This window comes from Pipra filicauda, unplaced genomic scaffold (genome assembly GCF_003945595.2).
Source record: "Pipra filicauda isolate LSUMZ 115617 unplaced genomic scaffold, ASM394559v2 scaffold102_size2360937_pilon, whole genome shotgun sequence".
Classification (NCBI taxonomy): domain Eukaryota; kingdom Metazoa; phylum Chordata; class Aves; order Passeriformes; family Pipridae; genus Pipra; species Pipra filicauda.
Genome location: NW_024103463.1, coordinates 228075 through 247539, shown reverse-complemented (window position 1 = coordinate 247539; position 19465 = coordinate 228075).

The following is a 19465-nucleotide window of genomic DNA, read 5'->3' as shown; positions in this document are numbered from 1 at the left end:
TTTGCTGAAATATTAAAAAAAAATTATATTTACAACAAATATGAATCATAGGAGGCTTCCCACTTAATGTCATATAAATGTGTTAGCCAGAGTGCTTGTGGGACAGAAGTATTATAGCATTGAAAAACATAATGGTAATTGTCATCCCTAAACTTCCACTGATGTGCATGCTGGGCATTACTGCTCTAATAAAGATTAACACAACACTCTGGAGATTTTCCTACTGTCACCAGCAGTAGCTCAGTCCAGACAACTTGAATGAAGCAATCAGACCATAATCAGCCCTACAACTAATCACAGCAAACCTCAAACTGTTACAAGGCTCAGTGAGAGCAACATGAAGCTTAGATGGATTCAGATGAAAAGGGAAACAATTACTTGTAACTGATTTGCAGGAACCTGATCCTACCACAAAGTTTTGCATCCCTTTCATGCTGCAACATACTGTGCCAACTCCTGATACCCACCCTTCCCCACAAAGAAAAGGTTCAGGAAAAATAGCCAGAAGAATAATTTGAGATTTGGGGAACAAAAAACTCAACTTCCTGATAGAGAGATTTAAAGAGATCAATCCCTTCAGCTCTGTCCCAGCCACGTGTCAGGGCTGATATGATCAGGGGCTATAGGCACACACTCCAGGAGGTTTCTGACAGCTCTTCAAACCTACCAAAGGCATTACAAGACAAAAAGGCTCAATCCTGATGACCTGTTCAGACTGGAATAGGTGCAGATACTTAGTTATGGGAATAAACTGGAACAACTTACCAGAAGATGTAAAGGATTCTTTATTGCTTCAGCACTTTATTCCAGGTTGGCTGTCACTGGAAGAAACATCCATTAGCTCAACATGAAGAGCAGTCTTGAGGTGACTCTTAGGTGAAATTTTTGGACTTGTGTGTTTTTCAAGGTAGGTTATTGTTACCATTTGCTACAGAAGAAATTATTAAGTAGATGATCCCAATTAAAATTTATTTTGATTATTGAAAAGAAAAATATATTTATATGAAGATATAAGCATATAGAGATCTTACTTTAAAATTACATCACTAGAGGCTATATATGGGGGTTTGTGTCAATAAATGTTATGAAACAAGTCTTTCTAAAAGTTAAAAAAACATTTTTATATACTTTTCCATAGAGAATTCCATTTGTGCATGAGTCAAGGAGAGAAGCCTCATTATATATTGCCTGAAACAGTCTAAAGATAAAAAAGATCACTACAAAACATGGCTGCTTTGGCATTTTCACTGCCTGGAAAAAATGTTTTAGCTGTTAGGATCCTGTCAATTTTCTTATTTTTGTAGTTCAAAACTTCCTTCAAGGCTTCATAAACCAAAAGATGCTACAGACATGACAACTCTCACTGGGATATTGCTTGGTCTCAGTGGGCAATACCATCTACACTTGGTATGAAAGAGAAAACTACAGGTTTAGCTGTTCATTAAGAAGTGCAGCTGGTTGAACCTGCTCAGAGATTTGGAATAGCTGAATAAATCCCAGAAGTGATGGCTTAGCCAGCAGGGTGCCAGGAGATGGTCAGTACTGACCAGGACATTCACAGATATTGGGAGTTTTAAAAATACAGAAATTGAATCAAATCTACTTGACATGACTTCTATTTGTTATGTGGCTGCCCATGAGTTTGCTCCTTCCTCTCTGACTGTCATCAGCCCCCAGCCTGGATTCCTGTGCTGAGGGCTGTGAGGCTGATGGGGCAGCCCTGGGCACAGGGTTTGGGGCCCCATTCCTGCTCCCTGGCAGAACAGGGCACTGGGCAGGGGCAGCACCCGAGGCCTCTCAGCCTGAGATCATTCCCAGGCAAATGAATTAACCTGGAGAACAATCCACCCCCTTCTGCTCCAGCTTCACACTCACCTGCTCTTTGCCAAGGTGTCCAACGTTCTGCAGTCTCCTCAAGCTTCTCCTTGCTTAGAGAAAATGAAAAGTACCTCTTAACACTTCAGTCTCTAACAGCTTTCCCAACCATGCACTGCTCTTGAATCATACAAGCCTGGAATCAATTATCAGGTGGCTCTGACTCAGATGTTCAGAAGGTTTCCAATAAAATCATGACTTTGTGCAGACTTTCAATAAAAAAATGACTTTGTGAGGCTAAAGGCAGTCATGGTATTTTCCCTCCTGCAAACTGGTTCCTGATGCCAATGGGATATTCCCAAGCAGACCAAGGGGGTCTCTGTGTGACAACTCCCACAGAAAGCATGGAAAATGCTCCACTTTGAGCAGCTGTTTTTTGTTTCTTCTCAGTGTTGCCCATTCCAGGTGTATTTCTACTTGCTGAGCACAACATTCAGATTATGCTTTGCTTTTCTGATGATTCACTGGGTCAGATAATGCAGTTAATGTTTTCAGGGATCTTTTTCAGATGGGGCTGAACCTACCACAGTATTACCATGTCAGCAATCTCTACCAATTACTTACAGTGCTAAACATTTGCTGTAGCAAAGGCCTTGATTAAAATGCTGATGGAAAAGGCATCATCTCAGGGATTTGGAGCACAAAGCTCACTTTTGTGTGAGACTTTCCAATACATGATTCCATGAACTTGGCTGCCTGTGGAAGAGAACTGCTCGCTTGAATGACCACACTGGAGTGACGTGAAAAGCTCAGATGGAGAGGATTAACTCTGGGGAGATGGATCTTTCATCTTCTGTCAGCAGTTACATTGAGCAAGGTGGCTGAGATTTGCAGGGAAGTACCTGCAATGTACTCAATCCTTCCTCAGGGGTCTTTCCAGTTGATTGTGAGCCTAATGATTCCTGGAGTTGTGGCTGAGAGATACTGCTAACTTGGGCACACACTGAAAAGTCAGACTGCAAACTGCTCCTCTGCCTCCTCTGTCCATGGCCCACACTCCCTGCTCTTCAGATGCAGTGACTGATCAAGCCTCAGCCAGAGGAGCACAATGGCTCACCAGGCTCAACTGGAACAGTTGGCAAGAGCTTTAGTTCCCTGAGCACGCAGCAGGAACAGAAACGGAGAGGAGGACAGACAGTAATGAGCTGAGCTCTTTGCTTCTCTGATCCTACTCCTCTGTCTCCCATGAACTTCCCAAAACTGGGGCAAGGAAGAGCCTCTCAGACCTCAGCACTTCCTTCTGTTCAGAATTCACATGCTCAGTCACCTCAGTGTTCCTGCACTGCGAGGTGAGACAGGAGAACACCTGCACAGCAGAACAGTTGGTGCTGAGGACCCAAACTCACTCTGGGTAAATTCCAGCATGGACCCAGGAACTAACATTCTCCAACTGCTACAAGGACATTCAAGGGTGTTCCTGGAGTGCATATTCTAGCTTAGTTTTAACCAGAGGGAATCAAATTTGTGTGCTCTGACACCACTCAGTGATGCGAGGCAAAGTGCAGTAAATGGGAAGGACTGAGAGATTTACTTCAAAATTGCATCTCAGGTAGATGCACTCTGTGGTAAAAACTGCATTTCAAGCTTTAAAATTAAAGTTATCTCATGGTAGAGCCTGAGATTAAAAAAAAAATAAAAATCATCAAACAAAAAGCAAAGAACACTGATTTGGAGTAAAATGTGAACTGGCTCAAATTTCTTAATTTAGTGTAGAGAATTGGGCTTTGCTTTGCGGCCAGCTTGACAGATATTAAACAATGACATGAACCTTCACACAGAAAGGTGCTTTTACCACAGTGAAGGGTGGGCTAGAAAATGCTGTACTGTGTCAAAGAGCAAAGGCACCCTCTGTGCTCTGGGCCAAGATCAAGAAGCTGTGAAGTAGGAGGAGGTTGCTCTGTATCCTCCTTAGATTGCAAAGCCACAAGGTATGGCATAGATAGAAGGAGATTCAGCTGTCCTAGGAGCAGATCTAATAATAATTGAGTAGGGCATTTATCACAGAAAACAGAATGATAAAATAGTAATTTACAATTAGTTCCAAATCAGGTTAGAGATAAAAATATCAAGCTAATTGGCTTGCCAGGCAATACTGAGTGGGAGGATCCTACAGGATTTCTGGAGCCTTGGTTCCCAGTGACTCTGTTGCTTGACAGAGTAAAGCTGGTTTATGTGAAAAACGTCCTTCAAGAACCTCACAGGAAGGAACAGATACAAGGGGATTCCTGAAGGAAATAAATCTCAGCTCTACTACCAGGACAATCATTCACATGGCTACAAAGAAGAGCAGTTTATTCAGGGATGACTCTTTGTGTTTCCAGACTGGCTAATAACAGGAGAAATTTCAGTCTGAAGTCCCTATGAAAAGACAACTTACAGGGGTTGTGGTTCTGTGCTTTCAATTTTACCCCTGCTGTGAAAACTGATGTTAAAAAAATTATATCCAATTCTGAACCTGTATAATTGCATTTCAAATTACAAACACAAGTATGCAGTTGACTAGCAAAATGATCTGATATTTAACCTCAACAGCTTTAAAGAAGCCTAATTTTTGTAATTTAATCTCAAAATCTATTTCGAAGGCAATTTCTATTTTTCCCGTTATTCCAACTCTACCTTTGCAATTGCCTGTGATCCACACTGGCAAGACAACCCCCCAACAGTGATCTTCAGGAATAATCACTTCACTTCTGAGCTATCCAGAGCCTAGTTACACATTTCACAGGGATTCCTCATCCCCCAACTTCGAGAGAACTTGAGAAAATAACCCCCTAGAATGTTCCAAGACAGACTGCACGGCTCTGCACCAGCAGCTACGGCCAAGTTTTCCAAAATGCTCCGCTGAATCCCAGGATGTGGAATGCTGAAGGGAAATGAGCACTGATGGTGCCTGCACAGTGAAGAAGCTCTTCAGAAAACCTGGGCTGGGACTCCGTAAAACTGATGGAATCAGGGAAGGCTGCTCAGAATTGAGGCATCTCTGTGCTGATACCTGAGGCTGTTGCAAGAATTAATTTAATTAAATGGCAATAGAAGTGCATAAAGGAGACGTGAATCACATTTCGGGGAGTATCTAAATGAGAACCTAAATAATTATGGTTTATACAGAGATGGGTAGAAGAAAATGTAAATTACACTAATTTAGTACAGTACTGAGTTCAGCCCAATTAAACAAGTTTTAGATAGGAAAAGACTTTTAAGGTGCAACTTTAAGTAATACCTAAATCTCATTTAAAGTCAAGGGAATTTTATGAACATGCAGCTGTTGAAATATTTTGGCATTTAACTCCATAATTCAGATCAGGTTATCTGAAATATTTTAAAAACGTATTTTAAAAATATACTAAGTATACAATACATATTTCAGCTCCCTGAAGGTGATGAAGGGGACCAGAAGGAACAAATGTATTTGAGCCACAGTGGTTGCTGCTGCCACCCAGAAGAAAGAGGTTCCAGCCCAGAGCTATAATTAGAGGCAGTGTGATGGCAGAGGGACACGGGGAAAGGACAGGGTGCAAGATACAGAGAGTTCTTCTGAGGTGTCAAAAAGCCTCACTATAGCCCAGGAAACAGGGTGAGAAGAGAGCACACAGAGTTACTGGGATATAAAGTTTAGCTGAAGAGAATTCAAGAGATAAAACCAGATGGGATCCCACTGAAAGCTCTTGACAGGAGTCCCCATAGTGAGGCAGAGCCCTGCATCCCTGTGTGCCTGGGTATTTGTACAGGGGGGGGATGGAAAAGAGAATCCATGGTTTCATCAAGGGGTATTAACACTTCAAAGTGCACAAACCTTGAGTCCAGAGTGATCAAAATCACACAGTGATTTTGAAGCCTTCAGAAGAAAAAGAACAATTTTTAGGTTAAGATGTTTCAGCACTGCACCAAGAGAACTGCTAAAATTCCACATAACTATGAAAAAAGACTGAAGCAAAGCACCACTACAAATGTGGGTGTGAAGCAGCACTGCAGGGTTTCCCTCCTCTGTTTTCTCTTCTCACAGCTGTGGTCAGAAGGCTTGGTGGACTGTGTGTGGTGGGACCTTGTCCAACAGCTCCTTGGAACAGCAGCTACCATGTCATTCAAGTTCCAAATGTAAGATTAACATGCTGCTGCCATAAAAGGAAAACTAAAACATGTCATTAGTGGCTTTTCACTGATCTAATTTAATCAATCTGCAGCGTCAGAAGGAAAGAATATAATCCCAGAGTCATTGCCAGAAAGCCTTAGCTGTGTACAGTGTCTGGAAACAAAAGGTCCATCATCTTCCCCCAGTTATGTACTAATGCTTTGATTTCCATGCTGAGGATTAAAACTCCTGAAATTTCCCCAGATAACCACACTCTGCACACATTATGTTTGTTTGTTAATCTTAGGAAAAATCACTGAGAGTTTTTTTCCTCTGCATTTAGAAACTCCTCTAAGGCTATAATCACTTGAGCCACTTTGCCCTGGAACTGCCCTGTTCCTTGAGTCAACCAGAGACCTCCAGGTGGGTTCTGCTCACCTGCTCCTGACTATGTGCCAATTGCTGAACTCCAGTGCAGGAAGAGCAGCACAGCTCCCAGCTCTGTTCCTGAGAGGGATCGTGTGCAGTGGCAGCTGGACTGTGAGGAGGTGCAGGAAGAGGAGCTGATTGTTTCGTGGTGCGTGAGGTTCCAGAGATTTCAGAGAGTTACAGATCCCAAAGTCAGCGTTTGAGGAGTGGCCCAAACACTGCCAGCTCTCAGCTGCTACACTTCACACACAGGGGCTGCACAAACTTCAAAAGCCCCATTTGCAAGAGGCAGCCCAGCACTGAACCAGAGGCACATCAACAAGGTTTGAGCCAAGGAGCTTCACAAAGCTCCAGGTTTGAGAACAGCCATGGCACGTAAACAAGGGCCCGAGGTCTTCAACCCTGGAATATTTCAAAGGGATAAGCATGTTGGTTTCCTTCCTCACCCCACTGTTTTGTTGAGAAAGAACAGAAACATGTCACAGTCAGCATCCTTTTGTGTGCACTTGCCTGGTGTACACATTTCCTGAGGAATGTATTTTTTAAAGTTTCACCCCATGCAAACTGGTAGCGAAAAAAGAAAACTTTCAAAGAGGAAAGAGGTATAAAGAAAATGGAAAAAAAAAATCTATAGACTGTCTTCTTTGGGGGTTGGATTAGATGATCTCCAGAATTCTCTTCCAGCCCTAACTACTTATCCTTTAATCACTTAAGTTGTTATTCACACATCTTAATTCTCCTGTCCTGAAAGATCCTTTCCATATGGAAATATGTAAAAATATCATTGCCTTTCTGAACAAGACTTCTTCAGCACAGCCAATTCTTGTTCTAGCAAGGCCTCAGTCAGCACATTTCCTGCAATCCATATCCTTCAGACAGCAGCAACACACACATTTTTGGTGTAAATTAGTTTAGCTCCATCCAAATAATTACCAGCAGAGGATCTGGCCTAATACATTCAGTAGATAAATTGTCTTCTATCAGGCTACAGTGTCTTCAAAGCTATAATTTATCTGCATATTCTACAGTACAAGATAAGAGTCTCATAGGACATTTTTTATCAAACAATCCCATCCCCAATCACTCACCCCTCCAAAAAAAAAAAAGAAGAAAAAAAAGACATAAACATCCAAACTTCCCTTGCTGTACAGAACATTAAAGACTTGCTGAGGACTTTGTGTGCCATGTAGGGGATAATCTTCTGCTTTGTCGCAGAACTGAAGGGTTGGAAAGGGAGGACAAAGATGATCTGAAGATCAGAATTTTAGAACTGTTAGAAAAGTACGTAATTTATTTGCTCAGAAGACTATATATTGGAAAAAACTTCTGGAAATCACACAGGGAAAATAATTATTCCGTGCTGAATAAACAGATGAAACTTCATCTTTCACCAGATATTACTGAATCTTTCTGAAAGTAACATTTCTTCTCCTGCCATTTTTGTGTACTGTGTAAACAGTTTTGAATACAAACCAGTCTGTTCATTAAAGCAATTTAAATACAGATAAAAATGTTATAGTTGGCACCCTCGTCTGCTAAGTACAGTCACCTGCCTGTGCTGAAATCTTCCTGCATACCTACAATTCGTCCAGCTTCTGTTTCTTATACAAAAATAAAACAAAAATACAATGAGCATCAGCCCCCTGATCCAAGTGCCACGATTCCTCATATCCTTGGAAGTGGCAGCCAGGGGGTTTATGAGGCTGAACACAGGACACGATGGAACACAGACCATCACACACGGTACTCACACCAAAGCCTTGCTATGTTACCTTATGATGGTGGATTGGAAAGTTAAAAACAGGATTATTCAACTAAAATGAGAATCTGCAATGACAGAAACATAACACACGCTTTCCTGTTATGGAAAAAATCTGGGACTTAGCTGAGCAGGAGAACAGAAGGAGAAGAGGCACAGCTCAAACAAAATGGTGCCAGCAGCACGTCCTCAGACACAAACACGACTGAAGGAGATGACGACAGCTTGGTAGCCAGAACTGTGAAAGATATTACACACAATCTTACACCAGTAATAGGGAAAGGAAGAGCTTCAGGGTTTCTAATCCTATCTGGCAGAAAACCTTATATGCAAAATGCAAGTAGCACCATGAAAACGGTAAGGGCAGGTCGTGCAGATCGGAGTGTCACACGGCCACAGCAGGTACGGGACATTTCTGCCCCTCCTAAAAGAGCTACAAGAGCTTAAAAATTTACCAAAGTGCAGCAAAAGGGCTACAGAGAAAACACTTGCATTTGTGCACACAGTTCAGTTCAGCACTGAACTGCCTTTGCAGTGGGTGTTGCCCTGGCTTCCAGCTCCATGGCAAACGGCAGAACCAGCAGGTTCCCCCTGCCAAGGCCCAGGATCCAATCAGTCTCAGAGCTATCACGACCTGGGAGCATAATCAGAGGCAGATACAGCTATTCTGGCTGCTGAAATAAATACAGACTCCACTGCAAAAACCTGCAAGACACACTGATACTTCTGCCTGAGCAGACCGAGACACCTGGGCCTCTGCCCTAGAAACGATCTTGAAGACACAGACACAGCTCCAGGTCTGCAGCTGTTTCCAGGATTTTTTAATTGAGAAGGAAAAAATCTTTATGACACCAGTCAAAGGCTTACTCTGAAACTGCTTCAAGCACTGGCACAGACAGACATTTTCTAAACATATACCACTGGAGAGAAATGCTTCCATATCACCATATGGATTTGTACAATATATATGTATTTTTTTACTCTTGGCTTGCAAACTACAATAAATGAGAGCATGCTTAATCACCTTCACTTACAGCTTCTGCATTGAAAGGAAGTTTTAGGTTTGTCTTTAGCTGAAGAAAGGGATTAATTTTTACTTTTTTTTTTTAAATTCTGCCCAAAGCTTGTAAATGAAATCTGAGAATAATGTTTAGGAATGTGTTTGTTTGGTTCAGATAAATTCAGTGTTCATTAATATATTTTCCCCCGAGTAGACAATCTTCAGCTATAGCTACCCTTAAGGCTTCATCACTTTTTGATACAGTCAACATGGTTATACTGGGTTTAAGCTTCATCCTTTGCATATAAAAATGAAAACGTTCTCATTCGTAGAGAAAAAAGAGAAAGCAAAAATTGAGTGGAGAGAGAGAGGGACAGAGTCCTATCTACCTTTCAGAAGAATTACTTTTTTAGAAAAGAATTACCCACTCTAAATAACAAGCTCTTTCACTGCCAAACCTCTTTTATGTCCTAGCCTCAAGGAACAGCTTTTTATTCAAAACAAACAAACCCAGAACTTCTCTTAGCAAAGCAAACAGCTGGAAACCCAGGAGGCTCTCCTTTTGCACCTCTTCCTAGCCAGAAAAAGGGGAGAGGAACTGGCAGGAGACACACAAAGCAACATCCCTGCTTCCAAAAGGCTGCTGAGTCATGTGACAGACAGCCAGCTCTTCATTTTTATCTGTTTTGTCCTGTCACATTTGAATGCAGCAAGAACATCATATGGTACTAAGATCAATATTGCTGGTGTATTTTCATCTCCCCCAAAGCAACATATTTTCCACAGTTTTTCCTTCAAGTTCGACTGAATTACAGTTATTCCTGTAAGTTATCATCACCCTAATGGCAGCGACCTGGCAGCGGTGCTGCGGGAGCCCTGGGATATTATGGACTATTTCACTTTGTTAGCTGAGGAAATCCATTTAGACTTTTATGCTGAGCAGTGCAATACTAACACAACGAGACATTTCAACGGCACAAGAAAAACACTTCTGTTTTCACTTTCACAGACATTAAACAGAGTCTATTTCCTTCTAGGACTCACGGAAGATTCTGCTCTAAATGTGCGAAAGCAGAAATAATGTTATTCACTAAAACTGTTCTGACACTCAACACCAGGAGAGTCAGGTTTTAGATAGTTGTAATTTTGCCAGACATTACCCATTTAGTCTGATCATTCTGATGCTGAACATCACCTGCAGGGTAATTTGTTTTCTTCCCTCATAGACAGATGGTTTAGGTGGCTGTAAGAGCAGCACAGCCAGAGTAGGGAAAACTGTTTTGCTAACATAAAATATAAGTTCTGGCAACTTTTGAAAAGCAACTAAGTCAATTTTCACCAAACTTTCAGTGCTAGGCAATGGCCATGCAGCTATTGAAATCCACATTCCAACTGCACCCACTTCCAAACTCCATCTTATCTGGAAGCTCTCAGCAGACAGACCCCACAGGCTACTCTGCTGTAAAGAAACCAGTGACCAGCTCAGCACACACTTAGAGAACAGTCTCAAGGGAACTGGAGGAAACCAGACTGGCCTTCAGTGGGCTCCAGAGGAATAAGCTAAAATCTCCTCCTGTTTTAGAAGAATACAGAGACTCCAAAGTGAATGTAAATCTCATAGTCAAAATTACTCTAAACTGGAGATGCAGTAATTTCTTTATGCATAAAAACTTTGCATGAAACAGAAGACTGGTCACTCAAGTTATTCCAGTAATCTTTATGCATAAAATATTACCTCTATGGCACTTCTCTGCAGGAATATTTTCATTTATTTGTGATAGAATAAATGAATTTCTCATTGAAAGAAGACTTCTTTGTTTACTCAGTATCTTAAGCAAAACCAAACAAAACAGCCATGCAGGTATTCTTTATGTTATTATTGTACTTCCCTCACACTAAAATTCACATCTAATCAAGTTCAAGCTGGGAAAGAGCAGAAAGCAAAAGCTCCTCTGGAGCCTTGTCAAAGGAAGGGAAGTCCCAACCACCAGTAGAGAGACAGGGCTGGAAGGTGCCATTGGAGCCAGGGGAAGGTGGTTCACGGGGACATCACGAGAGGGACAGGAACGTTTATCCTGCCCAGGTGGGATGGAGCTGGAGTGAGATCTCTCATGGAAGACAGAACTTTCAAGTAAAACACCAAACCAGGCTGTTTTCCCAGGCTAGCAAGATTCTCAGACCTGCTTACAAAAAGGGAAGAACTACTGAACAGGCCTTTAGGTATTTATATTTTAAACTTCTGGAGTCAGAACTTGAGGAGAGAACAATTGTGCAGCGAGAAGACAATGTTTCGTTAATATTCAAAAGGATCTTTTCTGTCACATCACACCCACACAACGGCCACTGCAGATGGCAGAAGGGTTAAATATACCTCTGGGAAACAAAGGGGGAGACGTCACTGGTGGTGCCTCTTGCCTGCTGCTGATACACTTTCTTCTGAAAATAGCATGTGGTAACTGGCAGGACTTGCCAGCACAGCTGAATTAGTCAGAAAAGCTGTCAGGGAGGTGGGAAATCTCCAAGTCTCTTTGCGTGCTCCAGGGCTCGTTTCACCGTGGCACAATTACAAACACACAGCTGTGGGATCTGCTGTGCTGCTGCTTCTGAAAACAATAGCTCAGGGTCTGCTTTCTTTAGGAGTTTTGCTCAGTGTTCCAGTTAATGCTGACAGGAGCCGCACACACACTGAGGGAAGCACAGGCTCGTTTTTCTCCCAGGTAGAAGAATTTCATGCAGATGGCCCATGCTCAAAGATGGAATAAGTTCCTCAAGCATGGCAGTTCCAGTCACTACAGCTGGCTGATCCTTTGAAGTACTGCTCTTCTTCATTGCTCAGTAACACATTTATTATTGCATTACAGGCGATTAATCCATAGATTCGTATATAGAGAAATGTAAATCCCTATCAGAATATTCACAGAAAGTAATTAGTGCAGAGAAGCTCTATTATCTCACCTGAGGTTCCTGTCAGTTCTCACAGAGGTGGCCACGTCAGGGCAGTCAGGAACTCACAGAAAGAAACTCAAAGATCAGAATCAAGCAATGGTAACAGGGAGTCAGCAGATGAAAATCACGAGGTTTGATTTAAGTTGGCCCTTTGAAACCTTTAATCACATATGCATAGTCTCTTTTTACATAAATTACATTGCATATTCTCTACATATCTTTTGCATAGAAAGTAAAAAGAGTTTGTGCATTAAGATATGGTGGCTCCCAGATTTCTATTTAGCAAGGGGTCCAAGGGAACTGCTTACAAGAGAGAAACAGAAACACAGGAAATAACTGCAAAGACAAGAACATGTGCATGGAAAGAACACAATGAGATTAGTGGACAACTCCAGGAAATTAGATCCTGATTAGTTACTGACCATGGGTGTTGTTCTCACTGCCTCTGTCAGGAGTCTGGTGATGGTGATGTAACATCACCAGCAGAAACCACTCACGTATCCTGTTCTGATTCACCCTCAGGATTTTGCTCTCTGGGAAGCAGACCAGATGGGCTCTAGTAGATCTTGAAATCATGGGAATAGTTCCTGAAGCAAATGAGACTTAAAAAATGCAAAGGTTATATGAAGGCAAAATGTGTTTAGAATGACCTAATGATTTTGGAGGCTACATATATTCCTTCCTTCTCTTCACAGAAAAAACAGGTAAAATACCTGAGTGACTGCTATGGCCAGGCTGACTAGTCCAGGCTTTACTATCCCTCATTAAGCCTCCACTGCCTGATTCCACATAACAAAAGCAATGCTACAAAAGTTAAAACTGCCATAAGACAATCCAAACCAGCCTTTCCCATCAGGGTTAACAGCTCCTCTTTGAGAGGGTTTAATATCCAATAAATGCACAGGTTGAGGGGCTCATACTTAATGCCCATCAACAGCTCAATTATTAAACTTCACTGACTCAGCAGTGGATGAAGTACCTGAGCTCAGATTTGCCAGATTTAGAGAGATTTCTCTCTCTAAATGAGACTAGAAAATTCTAATATCAGCTTTACACTTTGCCTTCATTACTTGTGTATTAATTTGTAAACATACTCACTTGAATTATTTCATTGTTTCACTCTTAGCTGAATCAGTTTAAAACAGTTACATTTTTCATCTTTGAGCAACTTAATTTATTCTTACTCTGTTTTCAATAAAAACTATTAAAAGCATTGAAAACTTCACATTTCCTAGATAGGCTATGAACATGTTGGCATAGACAACCACAGATAAGAAATCTCTAAGGTACCTTTGCCTGCAATTTAAAATTTATTTCTATCTAAGGGGAGTTATGACCTGAATGCCACAGTCTGTGCCTGCGAAAAATAGACAATGTAGAGCCCTGTGAGAAATAATGGAATGAGGAAAATGGAGAAGAGACCAGCATAAAAACTGTAAGATGGTTTAAAGAAAAAAAAGGCTAAAAACCTGACAGCAGGCTGTTCTGAATGGGAAAATGCTGTGCATGAAGATGATCACTACTGGTGTTCCTCAGCTTTGCATTTGGGACCATGTTTATTTAGTATTTTAATTAATAGTGTTGGTACAAAAAGTAGGAGAGCACTTGTGGGAGTTCCTGATGACAGAAGGGAGACATAGTCAGCACATGCTGAGGCTACATTATACACAGGAATTTTATTTGTGGATGATCTTGTTTAAGAGCATAAACAAGATGGATAAAAGTTTAATAATACACAGCTACTTGTAATAAAATAAAGATTACTATAAGCCATAGCCTTACCTGTACCTGTGACCAGTGACAGAGGAAAAAAGCCTTCTCTTAGCAAATCTGAGCTGATCCCCAGTCCCCTGTGCACAGCCAGGAACGGGGCAGAGCTGGGACTGGGAGGGGAAGGTCCAGAGGAGGTCCAGAGGTATCAGCACCACTGGGTACTTACCTCCCCCAGAGCTCTGGGAGGGAGGGCTGCTAAGGAATCATTTCCTGCACTAACAGCCCTTTGAGGGACCCCTCTGACGATACAAGGAACTGGCTGACAAAAGCCTGGCTTTTGTAAGGACAGCAGAACAGTCAGCTTGTCTAAACAAAGAGGAAGAAGAGAATTATGATTTGTTTTAAATACTTCAGAAGGACAAATGGACAAGTGAGAAGGAAAGGAGAAAACAATGATCCAGGCTAAACAATATCTGCATCACAAATCAACATCCAGAAACTGGCTGGAGTAAAATGAAATCTGGAATGAGATTCTGTTACAGTCTTACAAGGGGAGTTTCAGGGACAACTTACATTTCTGAGACTAAGCCTAATCCATTTGCCAAAGGGATTTATACTGATATGATTGCTCATGATAGAAATGGCTTGGACTCTTGACCCAAGCAGTGCCTCTTCTCTTTATTTCCTTGGAGCTTTAACAGAGACTGGATTTCCTCGGGGCGAGCTCGGTATCAGTGCATGTTATCAGACAGAAGGCAATGTACTGCTTCAAATCTGATGACACATGGCTGGAATTTCAATTATACACTGCAATTTTAGGGGGCTCCTAAACTCCTCTCAAAAGTCAGGCTGCAGGTTTTTAAAATGGATTTGAGAGAGATTTGTCAGAAGTGGAATATTTCAAAATAACTGACTACTCAGAAGTCTTTAATTTTTATCATAAGATTAATTCAATACCAGGTAGTTGGTAAGTCCAGTGAAGAATTTCTGGCATTTTGGTCTTCCCTTAAGCAGTGGGTAGCAAGGTTACATTCCAGCTCATTAAATTCACTGACAGCTTTATGCAAATACAGCATTGGTCACGGTGTCTTCCTAATAGAAGACGCTGAGCTGATAAACATCAATTCACCTTACAGGTGTTTGCATTTGAAGTAGAAATTAATATTTCACTTGGCAAATCCTCTGGGGTTCTTCAGTTAAAGGTTGCATAAAATGTGAACTGCCATGTGATTAGTACAGCTTGATATGGGGTGAAAAGTAGGAGTTACGTGCCACTGGCGTTTTTCCAGGTGAACCAAGCCAGCTTTCTCTATTTCGGTGTCAGGGAACCTACAAGATTAGAAGCCCTCAACAGTAAATCAAACTAGTTGAAAAGTTGACTTTTCATGGCAACTGCAAGAAAAATAAATGGTATTTTCTGAAATAAAGAAATTTATGAAAGAGAATTGCACTTGCTAAATTCCAGTTGTCATAGATGTCTGTACCCTGGAAACTGCACAGAGTAAACAAACTATTTTGCTGTACAACCCTCACCAGGCTACATTAATGGACAACAAAACCCCAAACAAATCAAAGCCACTTCCTCTATCTGTAGCTTAGGAACTTCACCGGCCTTGTAAATTCATATTAATTCAGATAATAAAACAGCTTTCCTGGGAGATAAAGAAGTGAGATGATTACCAACATCATTACAAAGATAAAAACATATTTTTGAGCTTGAAAAACACAATTTCAAATGGAGGTTTTGGAAAGAAGAGGAAAAAGAAAGTAGTTTCCTACTAGGCGTAGTTTACTTGTCCAAAGTTCAGAGCCTCCTAACCATGAAAACAATAAAATTGCCTCTCTGTGTTCTTATTGAAACAGAGCAGCAACAAACACAACAAAACCCTCAAACTCCATTCAAATCTCAAGTTATGGAAACATAATAAACAAGCAATTTTAATCATTTTGCCATCAAGAGAATGAACCGCAAAACCAGATTTTTCTTGAAACACTGCTCTTATCTTTTGTCCTCTCTTTTTGTTTCACCCACAACCTGTTGGTTGATTTGAGAACTCACCCAGATGCCATGAATTCACAGAACAGGCAGTTTGAGGGGAAAACACTTCTGTACACACCTTCCTAGAAGAGCAGAGTGAGTCCTGATAAATAGATAAACAGCACATGGAAAAGAGAAACTGTGTTTTGGACCTGCACCACAATAGATACTGTGATCCATCAAGTGAGACTTATTTCACAAGCAGATAACACTTTTATTAATACCAGAGCTAACAGAACTACTTCTCTCATGTCTCAGTATAAATTAGTTTTTCAGTGAAATATTGTATTTATATATATTCTTAGGCAATTGCAAAACCTCATACCTCAAACCTCATGTAGCCATAATTTAATTCCTGCAGAAGTAATTTACTGATTTTACTCTACCAACAGCAGAGATGCTGATAAAAGGACCCAGTGGGCTGGACCCACGTGAGGAGAGCTCTGTGGGGGATGTGGGGGGTCATAACATCTGCTCCCATATGGAATGACAGAGCTCACAGCTGGGAAGCAACTTTGTGCATAATTCGTGCAAAAAGTGCCCTAAAAGGTGTCACAACAGGTAATATGGGCAGTGGTGCAATGCTTTAGCCAGCCAAAGTAAAGGCTCAAGAGTTTTATCTGAATCAAACCCATGCCTGGTGTAACACACCCACTCACAAACCCACATTTCAAACCTGGGTTAAGGATATTTCTGCCCTGCACAGCAGCCCACAGCACGAAGAGCTGAGCTAGTGCTGGAACTGGAACCAGCCCAGGGTTGCATGGACACTAATTAGCTTTACTGGTGGAAAAGGGGTTACGTATTTTATCCCATCAAGAAGGCACCAAATATCAACAGCCTGAAGTGAGACTGAAACCTTGCAGGAATGGCCTTCCTATCACTCCAGGAAGCTTCTTCTCCCTCTTATTCACTCTCTCCAGCCTCCTTGATTTTTTTTTTCCTAGCCAGTGGCAAATTTGTCATTTCAAGGCAAGAGCACTTCCCTGGCAAAGGAGTGACACAGGTTTGAAGTCCATGGAGCCCATAAGAAACAAAGACCTGAGATTTAAAATTGCCTTGTGGGGCACTCGCCACCACTGCTCTCCCCTTCAGCTTTGATACTTCCTCCTGCTGATGTTAAGTGTCTGTGTGTGCATCCCACTGAGGTCGGGTACCTCAGAGGCCAAACACCCCTGGGTTTATTAATCCCAAAGGGAGGAGAATATGTACCAGGGCACCAGGCAATTATTTTGAATTTCATGGAGTTCTCTCAGGAAGCGAGAGGTCAACACATAATTACAATCCCCTTGCCCTACTCCTGTCCTTTTGTAAGCAGTGGTTTCTCAGAAATGCTGGTAAGTGACTGCTCCTTCTATGCATTTACATTCTGAATGTGTCATGCAGGAAAACAGGGTATCAGTAAAAACTAGCTTTTAGAAGAGATTATACAGCTTTCTCTTCTCAGCTTCCAAAAAGCAAACAGCAGTTTACAGAAGAAGCACTCTCTTGTGTCCATATTAACTTTCTGAAGTTGTACTATGTAGTGTTCTTGGATTAGAGTTCAAAGAATACTCAATGTCTTCTAAACAACGATGGGATTTGGGCAGATTCCATGGGAGATTCAAGTTTGCTTTAAGAAAGAAACAGAAGTACAAATTTACATATGCAGAGTACCAAAACACATAAAACACATGCCACAAGAAGTGCCCAAAAAATCCAACTTAACAATTAAATGGTAGTTCTGGAGGAACGAAAGGTTTCTGTCCTTCTCCTTGCCCCCATGACTGTGCAACATCAGCTTCCTCAGAGCAGCACAAGAGAGCCCCAGGTTCCAGTTAAAGGAGCTCAGCCAGAGGAAAGGGAAAAGCTGCCATTTCCACTGGTCAGGAACTAAGTGCCCTGTGGGTACTTCTCAGCTACTTAAGGAAGGAGGTCCCTTCTCTCCCTGATCAGGCACAGATCTTCACCACACTCTCCTACACACTGTTCACAGCAATATATTACAATGCAAATACAACTCTTAGCTCAGTTTAGGCCTACAAATAGCCAAGTAACTGCTCTTTTAGCAGGGTGCTTAAAAGCAGTCCTTAAACTCCCTGGAAATTCCCAGATCACAAACTCGTAGCTTGTCTGAGTCAGAAAATGTGGTCTCTGTCTCTAGAAACCACAGGTTGGAGACCTGGGGGCTAAAATTGATTACAAATTATTTCCTTCCTCCTCACAGAGCTCTTCCATTTGCCCTTTCATTTTAACAGTGAATAGTTGCTTTGTTGCTGGATGAACTTCCACAGAACTCTTAGACTGGCCACTATATCCATCTTTCAGTGTGCTTTGAACAGCAGGTTAAGTGCAAATAATATCTATAAATTTACTATCAAGTAAGGGATTTTATTTAAAACATTCTGTAAAAAAACAGAATAAACACAAACAAGGATGGGTTCTTGCCCCACTCAGACATTTTTCTGATGTCTGTTCTTACATAGCTCTTCCAGTGGTTTTCATTGCACTTTAAAAGCTGGATTTGGTTCTAGTGCTCTCTCAGTTTAGGGGCCCCCAGGCTTTCAATCCCCACACTTCTCGTCTCAATTGCAATTCCTTTTTTAAATCATCCCACTGTCCTCACCAAGTTGACTAAGAGTTGAGACCTATCAGTTCTAGCTGCAAAGCTCTACAGTCATACACTATTTTCATATTTTTTGCCTTACAGCAGGAGAGAAAGAATATGTGGTACTTAATAGTTAGGTGGGGGTTTTTTCTTGCCATATGGACTTCTGTTAATAGCACAGAATTTGGACCATAAAATATCTTAATAAGTTTTCCCTCCCCTCTCTGATTACAGGAATGGAACTGCCTGCCTAAATGTAGAAGAAAAACAGATAAACAAATTTCAATCATACTTCAATTTTTTTTCCCACTTTTTACACTACTTAACTAGAAGGAAGCTTATACTATTTTCCAGGAACTGTTTGGGAGAAACTACATTTCATCAGGAACCTCTATTTTAAATTTGTGAAACTGCAGTGTAACCAACACGAATAAAGGAATTCTGAATGCCCCAAAGCCTTACTTTCCCTGACATAAGTCGAAAACAGTTTTAAGGTTTCATGAGAAAATTACTCCAGAGGGGACCTCTTTAGCAATAATCTCAATTTCTTACTGGAAAGGCTGAGCAGACACTGATTTCAATAGCTATGAAATTGTTAGTTTTCAAGTAAAAATGTTACCTGCTGAAGTTAAAAGAAAAAATAATCCAAAATCTGATTGTTTTCCTGACAGTGCCCACAGGAATGTTGTCCCTGCCACAAAGACCCCTCTTGCTGTGCCGACCCAGCGCCTCCAGAGCAGCCTCGGGGTGTAAAGCCTGTGGCAAAGGGCCTGGGCAGGGGGGCTGCTTTTTCACTGAGTGCAAAAGGAATTCACGCAGGGAGGGAAGAAAAAAAGGATACAGGTCAGGAAAACAGAGGTGAGAAGGCAGGAGAGAAAGGGAAGTACCACTTGAATCACAAAATAGAAGGTTGGCAACAGATTTCTAATCCCGGCCTGCACACCAAACCTCCCCCAAGGCAAGCACTTAATTCTAATTTCATTTTCCTCATTGGTGCCCAATTTGCCTAATAGGCACTCTACAAACAACTTACTGTTCCTCAAAGTACT